This window comes from Strigops habroptila, chromosome 2 (assembly GCF_004027225.2).
Source record: "Strigops habroptila isolate Jane chromosome 2, bStrHab1.2.pri, whole genome shotgun sequence".
Lineage (NCBI taxonomy): Eukaryota > Metazoa > Chordata > Aves > Psittaciformes > Psittacidae > Strigops > Strigops habroptila.
In genome coordinates, this window is record NC_044278.2 from 8,450,007 (window position 1) to 8,464,651 (window position 14,645).

General features: G+C 44.9%; 1 protein-coding gene across 1 annotated transcript in view; it reads right to left on the reverse strand.

The window, feature by feature from the left end:
• LSAMP (limbic system associated membrane protein) overlaps positions 1 to 14,645 on the reverse strand; it is a 981,054-nt gene that overhangs the window by 859,919 nt on the left and 106,490 nt on the right. The gene's annotated exons all lie outside the window — the stretch shown is intronic.

Below are 14,645 nucleotides of genomic sequence, written 5' to 3' on the forward strand. Positions count from 1 at the left end.
TTGACATGTGGATGCAACTCTCAGATTTGTAGTGTCCAGACACAGACAGGTCACACCATACACCTAAATTTGACATTTACAGCCTATTTTCATCATGCCAGCCACAACTCAGACTCTGGAAACAATTCCTCTGTCTTGTCCTATGTTTAGTATATTTAATGTATTCTATAGGACGTTAGAAAAACCTCTGACTTTAAATGATTGCCCTATGGAGAAGTTTGAAGAACAGTCACATATCCAAGCCATTAGCAGAGTCCTGACAGTGAACAGCACTCACATGGTGGCGTTTGTACAAGCTTCTCTTTTAAAAAAGTCAGAGTAATTTGACAGTGCTTCCTGACACCCCGTATTTAGTGTTCCTGGAGAAAAATGTGGCGTTCCTGAGCAGCCAGAGCCTCCAACTTGAACAGCTCAAGACAACAGTACTGCAGCCCAGCAGGGGATGGAGGGAAAGGGAAGGTGCAGACCTTTAGCCCCATGCAAAGGGAAATAAGAATTTTCCCATCCCTAAAACCCCTCATGTTTCTAGGCAGCTGTGTGGTGCTTAGTTGCTGGCTGATGTTAAACCATGACACTTGGGACCACGGCTCAGGTATAGCCATGAAGGCTGCTGGATGCAGCAGCCTGGAGAGGAGCAGGGTTGCACTGCCACTTCCAGCTGGGACCTCTTCCCACTCCGCTCAAGTTATGGAGCGTCCTCACTGCCTCCAGTACCCTGCCATGGGTATGGGCACCCTGCACGCAGCATGCCAGGGCTTGTGCAGGTGTGATGGCATGGGCAGGAGCTAAGGCAGATTCTCACACCTTGGGAACGCCGCTGAGAGCCGTTCCCCCTGCCTTTGAGCAGGCAGGTTTACAAGCCTCTAATTCCCAGCTACAAGCGCTGCTCCCCGTGCCAAGGAAGCAGCGGTGCATGCTGTCATTCACACGGCTGGAATGCCGCTCCTGCCAGCGTTTGCGGCTATCGTACCAGCTGCTCGGGGCTGGGAGCAGATGGCGGGATGGCACACCTGACAGGGAGCAGACCTTCCAAGGACAAAGGGGGAGGAAGAGTTTGCACAGAGCGTGGCCAACCCCAATCGCCAGCCATGCAAAGATGGAACCAACGTACCCACCCCTCCTTCTCTCCCACCCCCCAAGTCACAAGAAGAGAGCTTCATGCTAAGGTAAACCTGGAAAGCTGTCACTGATACCTCTAAATTTGTACACTTCTCCCACCTCAGCCACAATGCCCTTTGTTTGAGCTAATTATCAAGCAAAATCCCAGCTCAGCCTCTCCTGTGAGTATGCAAGAGTGTTTTCTTCGTGAGGGCTCAGCTAGTTTAAACCCACTCCACCCCACAGAAACAGTAGTGCTAGAAAAGGCTAGAGCTCCATCCAGGGGCGAGCACATTTCTTCTCCCACCTTAGTCTATCCCAAAAAGAGACAATGACAGAACACAGACTATGGAAGTAATCCCAGTTCCAGCTCCTCAGCTTCCCATCTCTTCCAGATGAAGTTACCAAAAGGAACGGATACAGAAGAAAATCACAGAGCACACGAGATACAAAACAGTGATTACGTCGCATACAATCCATCCTGAAGAACTGATATGTGAGCGCACATACATTTAAATATTTGAAAAGCATCTTTTACAATGAATATCAAAATGACTTACAATCTGAGTCGGAGAAAAATGCCCTTACTTCTCCCTATCTCCCTTTTCTCATTACAGAGATAAATCCCGGGTGCATCTCTCAGCTGCAGAGGGAGACTGAAGAATATATATATAAAAACATATATATATGTGTATGTATAAAATATGCAAGAGTAATAATCTCAACAATTTCAAGAGAAGCTTGCTGTGGAATACAACCAGTCTGGGAGATGAGAAACTCTGGGTAATAGTCAAAGCCCCTCTCTTTCCATCTGCAAAGTGGGTGGGAAAAAATGCCAGGTAGCAAATGCATGTGCTTGCCTTGTCTACAAGAAAGTGAGAGGAAGGAGCAGGAAAAGTGGTCTCACACATGTAGCAATAGTGTTTGTGGCCAAGCAGCTGTGGAGAGTCAGCACTGTCGACACCAAAAATGCAAGCAATTTAAGTGCACCTATGCCAAGATCTTAAGCCAGATCAACCATAGAGTGGCCCCTTTCCATTGCATTGTTGTTTTATAATAAAATCTGGAATGAATCGTGACTTCAGAAGCTCAGTCATGTTTGGGTTTTGTTCTGTTTTCTTTCTTTCCTGTCAACCCACCCCTAGCTACTGTGGAACTCAATCAGGAGCCTTGGCAGTGCTGCTGCCACTGCAACCATGCTGCTCTGCACATTGCAGGGGATGCTCTAACTCAGTGGGAGCAATTCACACTCACACACAGTGAGATGGAGACATGTTGCTCTTTTAATTAGAGGGCTTCGCCTCTATTCCCAACCCTGGTCACACCTGAAAGCATGTGCAACAGCAAAACTATGTCTCAATGTACATTTCTCTCTCTTCTTTGCAATTCCTATTCACAGTGACACCACTATTGGAACACATTTTGTGCCTGAGATTTCTAAGGGCTTTTCTCTATGTAAATACATATAGTTTTATGGGGAGATGAGGATTTGCCTTGCTATTTCCAGCTTTATTCTGGCAGAATTGGAAAGGTTTTCTTCCAGATCTAGTGTCTCTGCAGTGTTCTTTACTGTGCAACCTGTAGGTTTTCATCTCTGTGCCTTCAGTGTGGACCTGGCAGCACTATCGTATGCATAGCCCTGTGTCAGCCTCTTGATGTAATGCAATGGCCTGCAAAGCTGCAACACCTTTCACTGGAGCAACACACCATGTCCTGCCTAAGCAAGACTGAAGAATCCTGTCAGTACTCCAATAAACGTTCCCAACCCTGAATCACACAAACATCATTAATCAGCTTTCTAGAAAATAGAAATTGTTTCTAAACAATAAGAGTTCATTTCCCCCTTCTTTTTATCATTATATGAGCCTCAAGGATGGAAACAAGCCATATTTTCAAGCCTTGCTCTGCCACTAAAACCACAGAGGTTAAGAACAATTTACTTTCAGAAGCAGAGGCATCTGATAAAGCACAAATTATCACTGAGACACATGACAAAATATTGCAGAATTGGAAGTGCTGCAATTGCCTTCAATGTAGAAACCAGGAAAAAAGATACAGATTTGTGAAGTGGCTTCTATGAAGTGTCATAACAAATAAGGAGGACAGTGAGAAATGCAGCATAAGCCTCCTGACCCGCAAACGTGCTTTTCCAATCAGATCAGACTGTCACTGTAACCTCTGGTCTCAGGACCCTGTGCATCCAAATCATAGAATCATAGAATGGTTTGGGTTAGAAAGGACACAAATGAATGGTTCTCTGTTGTATTTCTAACGATACATGTAGTGGACGCCAGGGTTTTTTCCTGTCACAAAGGAAGGGCTCAGCCTCTTCCTTCCCCAGATGCACCACTACATTTACATGGTTGTACATATATTTCCATGTATGTATCCAGTGACAAGGCGCAGTGGCTGTGTAGTTATAAGCACATGCCAAAGCTACTACATGTGCAGGATCCACACAGTTATCCAGCCTATGTGCCTCGGATAACTAATCAGAGCCCTTTGCCCTGGCTGTGTCTCTTACACTGTTTGAGCTATGTAAAAAAAGACAGACACATGCATTTCTCCTCAGCTTTGACTCCTCAGTATAGCAGTGCTTGCATGGGTCTAGGTTTTGAACAATGATCAGCCAGCAGTAATGTTATTTTAAATGCAAGTTTGTGCATTGGCTCTGGGAACAAGCCTGAGAGATGAAGTTGAAACGAACAGTCACTCTGAGTACAGGATCTGCATAAATGACTGTCCCCTATATTCATGCCTATTGACAGATTAATTCCTTTCTCAGGTTTCACCCAAAAGTGTACCACTGAATACTAATAACAGTCCCCAGAGCTGCAGTAATGTCACTCAAGGCAGGGTGAAAGACGCCAGAAGGAATGATCTACAGCCTTCATGATGGGGGAAGCTCCCAGCTGACAGTGTGCAGCAGCGGGTGTAAGGAGCCATCTCCTCACCTTGCAAGTGAATGGGATTACCTGATTCTAATTCTGGCAGGAGGCTGCACTGTAAAGAACACACGCAGAGACAACTAGACCTGGAAGAAAACCTCTCAAATTCTGCCAGAACAAAGTTGGAAATAACAAGGCAAATCCTTATCCCCCCATAAAACTAGCTGCCTACGCAACACAGCAAAGGCACTGGCCTGAGAGGCAGGGCAGGCAGCAGAGCAGGGAATCTCTGTAATGTTTCCCAGCCCCAGCCGATTCCTTGAGTGCATTTTATTCTCTGCGCTGGAGAATGAATGCAAAGATATTTTCACTTAATCGAGTCTCCCAGCCAAGGTGTCAGGCACAGAGAAATCGCTTGTCACTCCAATGCTTCCCAGCATGCGCTCGCTGCACCAAGGAACGGAGGGCAAAGGGATTACAGAATTAAGTGATACCGGTACAGCAGCCAGAGAGTGGCCAAGATTTACCTGTCACTCGGAAGAAAACTCCATTTCATTTCATGATTTACTAAGAGTGAAAGTTAAAGTGGTGGAGCCTGGCCAAGTCCTGGGATCTATAAGCAGGAGACGACAAACCGTCAGCCCCTGACAGCCTGCACCAGGAAAGTTAGCCCTCCTCTGGGTAAGGCAAGAGCAGCTGAACAGTAATCCTTTGGTTCAGGCTTAGGAACAGGCTCCTAGACTCCTATCAGACTTCATCACTGCCTTTCAGTTGCCTGGAGGACCAGCCTCATCATCCCTTCTCAGAAGACCAGAAGTGGTGTTTTCTAGGGGTAAGGGTAATGGCATTAGCCCTGCAGGTCTGGAAAGGGGGCTTCCCCAACTCCAACAAGTCTGAAGGGAAATGGTTGCTTAAGCTGTGAGGTGCCCAGTTGGCTTTTGTTGATGACAACACCAGGACCAGTCTGGCAAGGTCCTGTGTAGGTGAGGATTCAGTGTGAGAGCAGAGAAGGTGGCCTGGCTAGCACAGTTCCTCTACCCCTCCTCTCCCTATCAAGCAGGCTGCTGGCACCAGGCTGTCTGCAGCAGCAGACTGTGGGAGCCCGTAGTGCTGTGTCTGCCTTTGCTGATGACAAACGACCCTTCTTAAAGGAAAATCTGTTCATGCCCATACACTTTCTTTAGTGAAAACACTCCTCCTTTCCCCCTGCCCAAAAAATATCTTGGACTCTATCACTCCTCTCTTCACCACTTGCTCATGCGGAGATATGACTAAAAGCCCTTGGGACAAAGCCTTCAAAAAGAACATCTTGCTCTTCTATTTTCAGTGCACACCTCCATTCTATTTCACCCCATCAGACTTCCGTCTCCCCCTAAAAGCCGGCCTGCTTTCTTCTGTGTCTGCTTCTCTTCCTCCTCTAAACCATCCCCCTTGGCTGTAATGCTGGCTGGGATGGTCTGGTCAGAATGAATTCCCATTCCACCTTGTTTGCAAACAATCACATCCCCTTTGTTATTGTTTGATTCAGATTTCCCCCTACATTTTGGGTCATGAAAGGCAAGGGATGAGCTCCTGCCGAGAGACACAAAGCAGCAACTTCACAGGGATGAAGGGAAGCACTCGGGTGAAAATCAGCACTGGCTGTCTCTAGCTGGCTGAACCAAACTCCAGAGCTGGAAGTCTCTCAACTTGGAGAAAAATCTAGTTCAGTTCACTCTCCTTCAGGCTGTAAAAAGTGTAAATAAAGCACTTTTAAAAGCCAGGTGTACCCACAGGCAGCTTAATCCCCAAGTTTCATGAATCAATGCAACACAGTTTCATACAGCAACGATAACTATTCTCAGGTTTTATCAATCAGCCAGCTGTGTTCCTATTGATTGCATCCCATCCTAAACTCAACTGCACCTTATTGCCAGCAAGGGCCTTTTACCTGCCCTGCTTCAGTGCTGAGAGCACACCACCTTCCAGCTTGGTGTGATGGTCCCAGCCTCACACAGCTCAGACTCCTCAAGCTTAGAATCATAGAACGGTTTGGGTTGGAAAGGACCTGAAGATCACCTAAGTTCCAACTCCCTGCCATGGGCAGGGATGCCTCACGCTAGACCATGTCACCCAAGGCTCTGTCCAACCTGGCCTTGAACACCACCAGGGATGGAGCATTCACCGCTTCTTTGGGCAACCTGTGCCAGTGCCTCACCAACCCTCACAGTAAAGAACTTCTTCCCTATATCTAACCTGAACTTCCCGTTTCAGTTTAAACCCATCACCCCTTGTTCTGTCACTACAGTCCCTGATGAAGAGTCCCTTCATCTTTCTACTGAATAGTTAGTCACTAATTACTAGTTACCAAGATAACTAGTTAGTAATCATAGTTCTTTACTGTGAGGGTGGTGAGGCACTGGCACAGGTTCAAGGCCAGGGCGGACAGAGCCTTGGGCGGCATAATCTAGGGTGAGGTGTCCCTGCCCGTGGCAGGAGGTTGGAACTAGATGTTCTCAAGGTCCTTTCCAACTCAAACCATTCTATGATTCTATGATATCATGTGTGGTGCTGGAATTAAAAAGCGGTACCTCTGCTAAAGGGTAATCTACCTCCTCCTGTTATGCCAAAGGAACACACTGGTTATGTTCATGTCCTAGACAGTATCACCTTTACCATGCAAGCTGCATCTTGCTCCTCATTATAAGCTTATATGTTGAGCACCACTGTGCTTGCACAGAAGCCAGAGACATAAATACCACATGAAATGTACATTTTCTGCCACTAAGCTAAGACTTTCCAGGTAGTTTTGATTCTTTGCTACTTCATCTTTTCTCATTCCTCCCCTCTGTGCAAGCCTCTGTGCTTTCTTTTATTTAGACTAAGTCCTTGAAAACCCTGAAATCCATTAATGCACCATTACTTTTTTTCTCTTTCTGCTTCTTCAGTTTCTTCCACTGACCTTTTTTCCTTACCATGCTCCATTCACCTGCATCTCTGCCTGTGCTCGCTCCAGACGTTTTGCCCCAATACCTCTCTCCCACACCCTTCTCTGCTTCCAAGCTCTTCTATCAGTCTTTTTCCTTTTCATTTCACTGATCTACCCTGAATTGTCTTGTCTTTGCAATTCTTAAGCAAAATGAAGACTGCCCATAGATGGAAGTGAAAGGTACCTCCCTGGATATTTTTAAATCTTCCAAAACAAGCCTCAAGGCTCAGTCAAACCTTATTTGCCTAGAAATAGTTACACAAAAAGGCTTGTGCCAGTTACAGACACAGTTTTTCACACACACACCAGGAGGTACTTGTCTGTTCTACTTAATCTCCAAACAGCGGCACTGAAATACCATTCAGATTCTCTTCCTTGTCCTTCCTTGGGTTGGTGCTAGGCAGAGCTGAAGGGTAATCACAGATAAACTGGTTTACAACACCTTTGCTTTGGCCAGTACAGGGCTTCTCTATGTCCATCCACTGTTCTAATAGACCCAACAACGCATAATTTACTTTATTCATACTACAGGTAAGCTCCTGAGACTTTCCATCTTAGATACAGCTTCGTAACACTGCTTCTCCAGAAGCGAGGCAATGCCACAATGCTGGTTGGGTGGTGATGGTACAGCCAAATCACCTTATTTAGGTGCAAAGTTAATCAAGCATGCTTGGATTTGACATTTTCTCCTCAAGCTTCACCTGCAAGCCATCTGGATAATCAAGGGGCTAAGCATGGCTCCACACAAGAAAACAAGATAGCCAAATGTGGATTATTAAGCACAGAGTTCAGCTTTGGTTCCAGGAACCAACTGGGACAAATAATCAGACTACTTCTAAGCACCTGCAAGATAACAAGCATATGAGTAACAGGCAACATCCACTTGTCAAGGAAAATCACGTCAAGCCAATCTAATTTTCTTTAGTGGAAGGGTATCAGGTCTTGTGGATGGCAGAGAAACAGTTCATTCATGCATCTTGACCTTATCAAGATTCTCCAGACATTCCTACAGGAATTATGGTCTAGACGAACGCAATGTATACTATATTCCAACACAACCTGTTGGAAAACAGTACTCAGAAAGTAGTTATCAACAGCTCACTGTCAAAATGCAAGGATACACCAGCGGGGTTTCTGCGAGGATCTGTTTGCAGTCTGGTGATATTCAATATTCTCATTAATGACCAGGATAAAGCCTGCTTATTGAATTTGCAGGTGACAGCAAGCTGAGCAGGAGTGCACATGGAAGAGAGGTATGGAATTAAAAATTATCTCATCGTATTTACAATGTGAGCTGATAAAAAGTAGAATAAAATACTACACGGATACACTGCACTTCGGTAGGAGTAACAGCCTGCATTGAGCAGGATGTTCCAGGATGAACAACCAGGCAGTTAGCAGCCTGGCAGAAAAAGGAGTTACACTAGAAAAGGCAACAAACAGTCGACCAAAAGCTCAACATGAATCACCACTGCCTTGCTAGTACGAAAAAAGCAAATACCATCTAAGTCTACAGAGCTGCAGCCTGCAAAGCACAAAACCTAATCTGCTTTAGCTAACATTGGTGGGGGTCAGCCAGAGTGCTGTGTTCACCTTGGGAAAATGAACCCCAAGTGTGGTCCCAAGAGAGAGACCTGAGAAGGCAATGACAATAACCCAAAATTGAGAAAGCACCATCTAAGGGAGCTTGACTGCATCAGAGGTATTTACTTTAGAGAAGACAAACAGAAAGAGGAGATGTTAGAACAGTTTTCAAAATCTTTATAGGTTTCAGGAAAAAAAGGAAAGGAAAATAAAGATGAGAACAGTTTGTTCTGTAAACCCACGGCGAACACAAGGGAAGTGGGGGTTAAACTGCAGAAAGAGAGACTGAGGTTAGAAGTCACCTCTGAGATCTAGTGGTAAGAACATTTAAGCAGCAGCAAAGATTGCCTCAGGTTGCAGAGACCCTACTGTTGGAAGTTGCTTTAGAGTTGGCTAGATAAACATGTCAGGAAACATCCAAGTGTAGCTGGCCTGGTCTTTCAGCGGTGGGATCAACAAAATCCCCTCACCAGGTTACTTCTTGCCATCTTATCATGAAAAGTTTCTCTCTCACCTGAAACACTAATCCATGTACAATCCTTTCCTCACAGGCACTGCTTCCAGACACATGAGAGTTACAAAACATAAACCCAAGTGCTGGTCCACCTGCTGCCATGCCATGCAGTGCTGCCAGTGCTTTGCATGGTGACAGTGACCACCCTGCAGCAAGTCTTTCTAACTGTGCAGTGGCACAGCTTAAAACTTTTCTTTCCACTTGATTAAACAGATCAGCTTATGGCAGAGCCTGTAAGCGATTGATTTGCTTTTAGCATAACTGGGGATGACCCCACTGATGTAAGAAGCTAAGGCAGCAGATCCCAAAATAGGGGTCTTGACTCCAACAAAAAAGTCTGCAATCTTGGAGGAAAGATCACTGCCCCTGAAAATGGGGCATCAAGAAGAAAAGTTTGGAAACTGCTGAGCTAAGGGCTTCTCCTCCAAGAACCTGACAACTTTCCTTCTCATTTGAAAGCTGTTTTGCGATACAAACCCTGCATTGAGGCAGTGGCCTTTGTAACTCTATATTCCTCTACAGTATAAGGAGCAGCAGGACAAACACAAGCTCCTGTAGCAGTGACCTGGGTTATCAGCCAGGTCTATGATTAGAGCTGCTCAGAAAATGGAATTTTGTCCACAGGGAAACCATGCCATCCAACACTTCCCAAGCAAAAGCAATCTGACTGTACATTCCCATTCTCCTCCTTGCCTGTGAGTCGTTACGACAGCCTCTACTGACTGGGGACCAATTCCAGGAACCAGTCCAGGCACCAATCCCTAGATACTTCCTCAATGCATGTCCCAAGCTTAGCTGTATGGGATTGAGGCAGTCTGGACATTGAAGAAAAATCACAGGATGGGAGCAGAACACCAGAGTATTTTTCACAACCTTTTTAATGAAGATATTCTGGTCTGAAAATGTAATTAGCTGAAAGGACATTCGTACCTTTTCTTTTCTAACAGTTCTCTGGTGGGAATATGAATGACTCTGCATCACCACATAAAAGGTATAAATACCAAGGGGGGGAAAAAAATGGCTTGGGTCAGTCCAAACACATTTAATTAAGGAAGAAATGACACCAAGAAAAGCACAACAAAGGCTCGGGGTGAAGGACTACTTAGCTCAGCGTGACACCCCATATATAATTCTCACCAAGAAAATGCAAGATGCCTCGTCTCACATGCCTTTACATCGACATGCAGAACAACTGCACGATTACATCCCTGCGGACATGCCTGCTTGTACACATGCATGCCTCCTCGTGAAAAGAGCTGCTGATCTGTGAAGCTACTTCCCTCTCTGAGATTTTCTCCTGCGGAGTCTCCATATGGTGTCCTTACCGAAATGGAGGCTCAGTGCTCCCCTGGACCCTCACATGGTTAAGCATTTAGCCATTGCCACAATGAGAAACATCTTTTACAATTCAATTTGATCTTTCTCAAGGATTACTAGAAGCACCTACTCTCGCTGTAGTGAAATGTTAGGCTGCAATAAATGATTTCACCTTAACAGGTTTTAACTGTCATAGGCATCAAAATGGCTTTGCAATGGTTATGAGTAGATTTAACTCAGAAGTTTGACAGTCCCACGTGCTCAACAGAGCACTGAATGATTCAGTAATGATAGTGTACATATCTCCCCAGGGGACCCCAGTGTGAAGATGCACAGACACTTAGAACTCGCAGCCCCATCCCCAGAAACAATGAAGCATCTCGCTTCCACAGCTGCGTTTGGGCAGGGAACCAGCTTTTCTTTCAGATCACATTTCAGATCACATCAGTGAGCAAAAGGACCAGGGATGATTATGCCTCACTTCTGGGGGTATGTGACAAGTCTACCCCCATTTGTTCACCTGATGTTTCTTTAACTCTTTGCAGGGGGATTTCTAAGCCACTTGCTAAACTGCAGAGATAAGCAGCAAGGTGTGGCAAGAAACATTATCAGAGGAGGACATACACAGCCAACAGCCCAGACTAGGGCACAAACTAACTGGCTTACACCTGCATCGCAAAAAACTCCTACAGCACATCACCCGTGAGGCCATGCTGAGGAACTGGAATCTGTCCAGAAAGGAAAGAAAGGGGTTTCCAGCACACACCCCCCCACTTTGCATAATTCCTGTGGCATGGAAAAGGAACCCCCCCTGCCCTGGGCAAGGTAAAAAGCTCATGCTGAAACAGGGTTACTCCAAGCTTGGTATGTGGAACAGGTGCAGACATTTGGCTGGCTTTCTTGGTGAGTGCAGCATTCACAACTGGAGACAGATTGTTTCAAAAGAGCTGAGGTCCCATTCAGGCAACAAACTCAGCATCCAGGTTTCCAAAATCAGAGCTCCTCACTCTGGGAGTGAGAGTGCTTGAAAAACTGGATCTGTAGTGACAGTCACTAGAAGTCTTACAATACTACATGTGTTCAGACCCTGGAGGGGGGTAGCAGCATGTGTTGAACGCTCCTGTATGGAGGACTCAAAATTCCTCTTGCCCTCTCTGGGACACGAGGCAGATTCCCAGTCACTCGGGCAGCTCACTTCACTTATTCAAGCCCCATGATGTCCAGGTAAGACTGTACAGTGAGAAGTTTTTTAAAGGAGGATTTGGAATCAAATACTTAACACTACAAAATTCTCTTTCCAAATAGATTTCAAAAGAAACTTAGCAGCAGAACATAAGACCTATGACCAATCCCTCTGCCCTTCCCAAAGGCCCTCCTGAAATTGCTAACATGGGGAAATCTCAAGTGCTCCAGCTGCCAGATGAATCATGTATGCACTGTACAAAAGCCATGCAATGCAATTCTACTTCTGAGATTGTGACAAATGCTGTTTCATGAGTAATTCTTCTGATACGGCTTACAGAAACCATTAACAACCATAGGTAACATACACCAGCCATCAAGGAAAGGGATGCCTGAGAAAGTGTACATGCAATTAACTTCCTTCTCAATGAGGATATGCCCGGTGAAAAGAATCAGGCAAGAAACAAGGGTAATGCAGTTAGGAAGACACCATGAATGTTAATAACTAAAAATCATTCCACAAGTTTCTAAAAGTGATACATCCAGCTCCAATACAAATGCTGAAGAAGGAAGAAAAAGATATGTGTAAGCCCAGAAAAATCAGAGTTATGAAATGAAGGAGGTCCCAATTGGGATCATAGAATAGTTAGTCCATTTGGATCATAGAATAGTTAGGGTTGGAAAGGACCTTAAGATCACCTAGTTCCAACCCCCTCCTATGGCAAGAATGCTGGACACTAAACCATGTTGCCCAAGGCTCTGTCCAACCTGGCCTTGAACACTGCCAGGGATGGGGCATTTACCACTTTTTTGGGCAACCTGTTCCAGTGCCTCAGCACCCTCATAGTAAAGAACTTCTTCCTTTTGTCTAACCTGAACTTCCCCTGTTCCAGCTTGAAGCCATCACCCCTTGTCCTATCACTACAGTACCTGACGAAGGGTCCTTCTCCAGCATCCTTGTAGGTCCCCTTCAGATATTGTAAGGCTGCTCTGAGGACAACGCAACCAAACAGTATCACTTCTGCCCTGGATGACTATCTCTGCAAGGTGAGGTCTGGGTTTGAGTATGAAGTGCCAAAATCTTTCCACCAGTGACAGTTAAAACTATAGAAGGATGTGACATATGGCTGCCTTCTTTTAGTAACTATCTTTCCAATTTTATAACAGGGAATGCAAAACTTTTACTCAACTAGAACACATCTCTTCCCTAGGAAACCAGTTGAGTTTCAAAGCAGTCTCTGTTCCAGCTGACAAGTGATTTAAACCATGAGCATCCTAAAGTAGTGAATGTAAAATGAATCAGCAGTACAGGTGAACACACTGGATGCCTGCAACCCATGACAAGAGTGTAATCCCAGACATGCTTCCTACTACATCTTAACAGTCAGCTTGACGTCTGATTCTGCCTTCAGAATGACTGTACCTGCAACAGGCACTATCACAGCTCTCCTGACAATAAGGAGATTTCTCTTGGACAACTCACAAGTGCAGAAAACATAGGTCCTGCTTTTCATGCCTTCCTAATTATTCCCAATATTACCAACATTTCATACTTTCTGTTGCCAAAAATCCCAAGATCTTTGGCAAAAAAGTTGCTGAGAGGCTCCTCACTAACTTCAAAGAGGCCGTCATAAAACCATTTGTAAATGTGGCTCCAAAAACTCGTAAAGACTACACAAATTCTGCAAAGGACATATGGAGGAGAGAAACACTCAAAACGAATGCACGTAAAACAAATCCTAAATGTTCCAAGTTTTGGAATGTTAAAATATTTTGGAACATTAAAACATCTCCAAAATGTTTTAACATTTTTATGCACACTGATGCTTTAATTGGAACACTGTAATGCAGGACCTAGAAGTGACTATTGCACGTCCCAGTAGGGGACTGCCAGTCTCCCTTTCCAAATGAGAAAATCTTCATGATTATGAGCTTCCAGTCCTGTGCTGTCAGAAGGTATCAGAAACTTCAATCTCTCCTTGGCTCACTACTAAGTCTTCCTTTTTTCAGGAAAAATACACATTTAGAGGAAAAGCGCATTAATTTGCTGGGCAGATCTGACCCTGCTCTGCATATGTATGACTGCTTGAAGCAGATCAGGAGTTTGCAATTGGTATTTTAGATCCTGTCTGCAAGGGAGAAAATGGATGCCTGAGATGGCTCCCAACCTTTCATTTCTGTTATTCTAATATTGGATTGATTCCCAGGCAAATGAATTGCTGGATGCAATGCAGGTTAGGCACTCCAGGGGACATAATGAATAGAGGGCTTGTTATTGTTTTTTTTATATATATATTATAGATTTAAACCTATAATATATACATAAAATATATATATAACCTGTAATATATATAGCCTATAACAATATATATAAACCACACTGCTGACGTCACAGCACTTGCCCTGTCACTTGGCTCCCCGGGACCCTCTCTGGCCCCGGTGCCCCAACCCAGCCCTTCAGCCCTTCTATACCTATATAAAGATGTATGCATGTGGCTTTGCTGTTAGCTCATGGGTTTAACTTCAAGACACATTTGCACACTAGGGGAGAGAAAGAAAGAACAAGAAAGGTTTGTGCCTACACTCGTAAATCAGTTCCATGATAAGATTTGTCTCCTCTAGTTCTGTTCTTGACAGAGTTTTTACTGCCCACAGTCCCACAAGGCACTGGGTACCTGCCTCCTAAAAAGGCACAGGTTTATTTGGGGAATTACTCCTACCTTGAGGTGGAAGAACAAGTCCAACAGTTGTGACTTGTAATGAAGGGGTTAGGAAGCATTGAAAACAAAGTGAAAGCCAAGAGCCTGCAGTACAAGTCCTCTCTCTGGTACATACACCCACCTATAACACACTTCCACAATAACTCAGAAGGCACCCATCTCTAAAAAACTCCTCAAGGGCAAGTACTACATCAGGGCTGAGGTGGTCTACCAAACACACTGGCAAAGCCCAGATCCTTCCCAAACCATTTTTCAAGTATTCATCCACCAAAGACAAAAGTGGTTCCACAGGAGCTGAGGAGGGCTTGAGAAGCCATGCACAGCACTGTTAAAACAGCAGCAGCTGCTGCTCAGCGTGGGCAATTTCCCTTTAT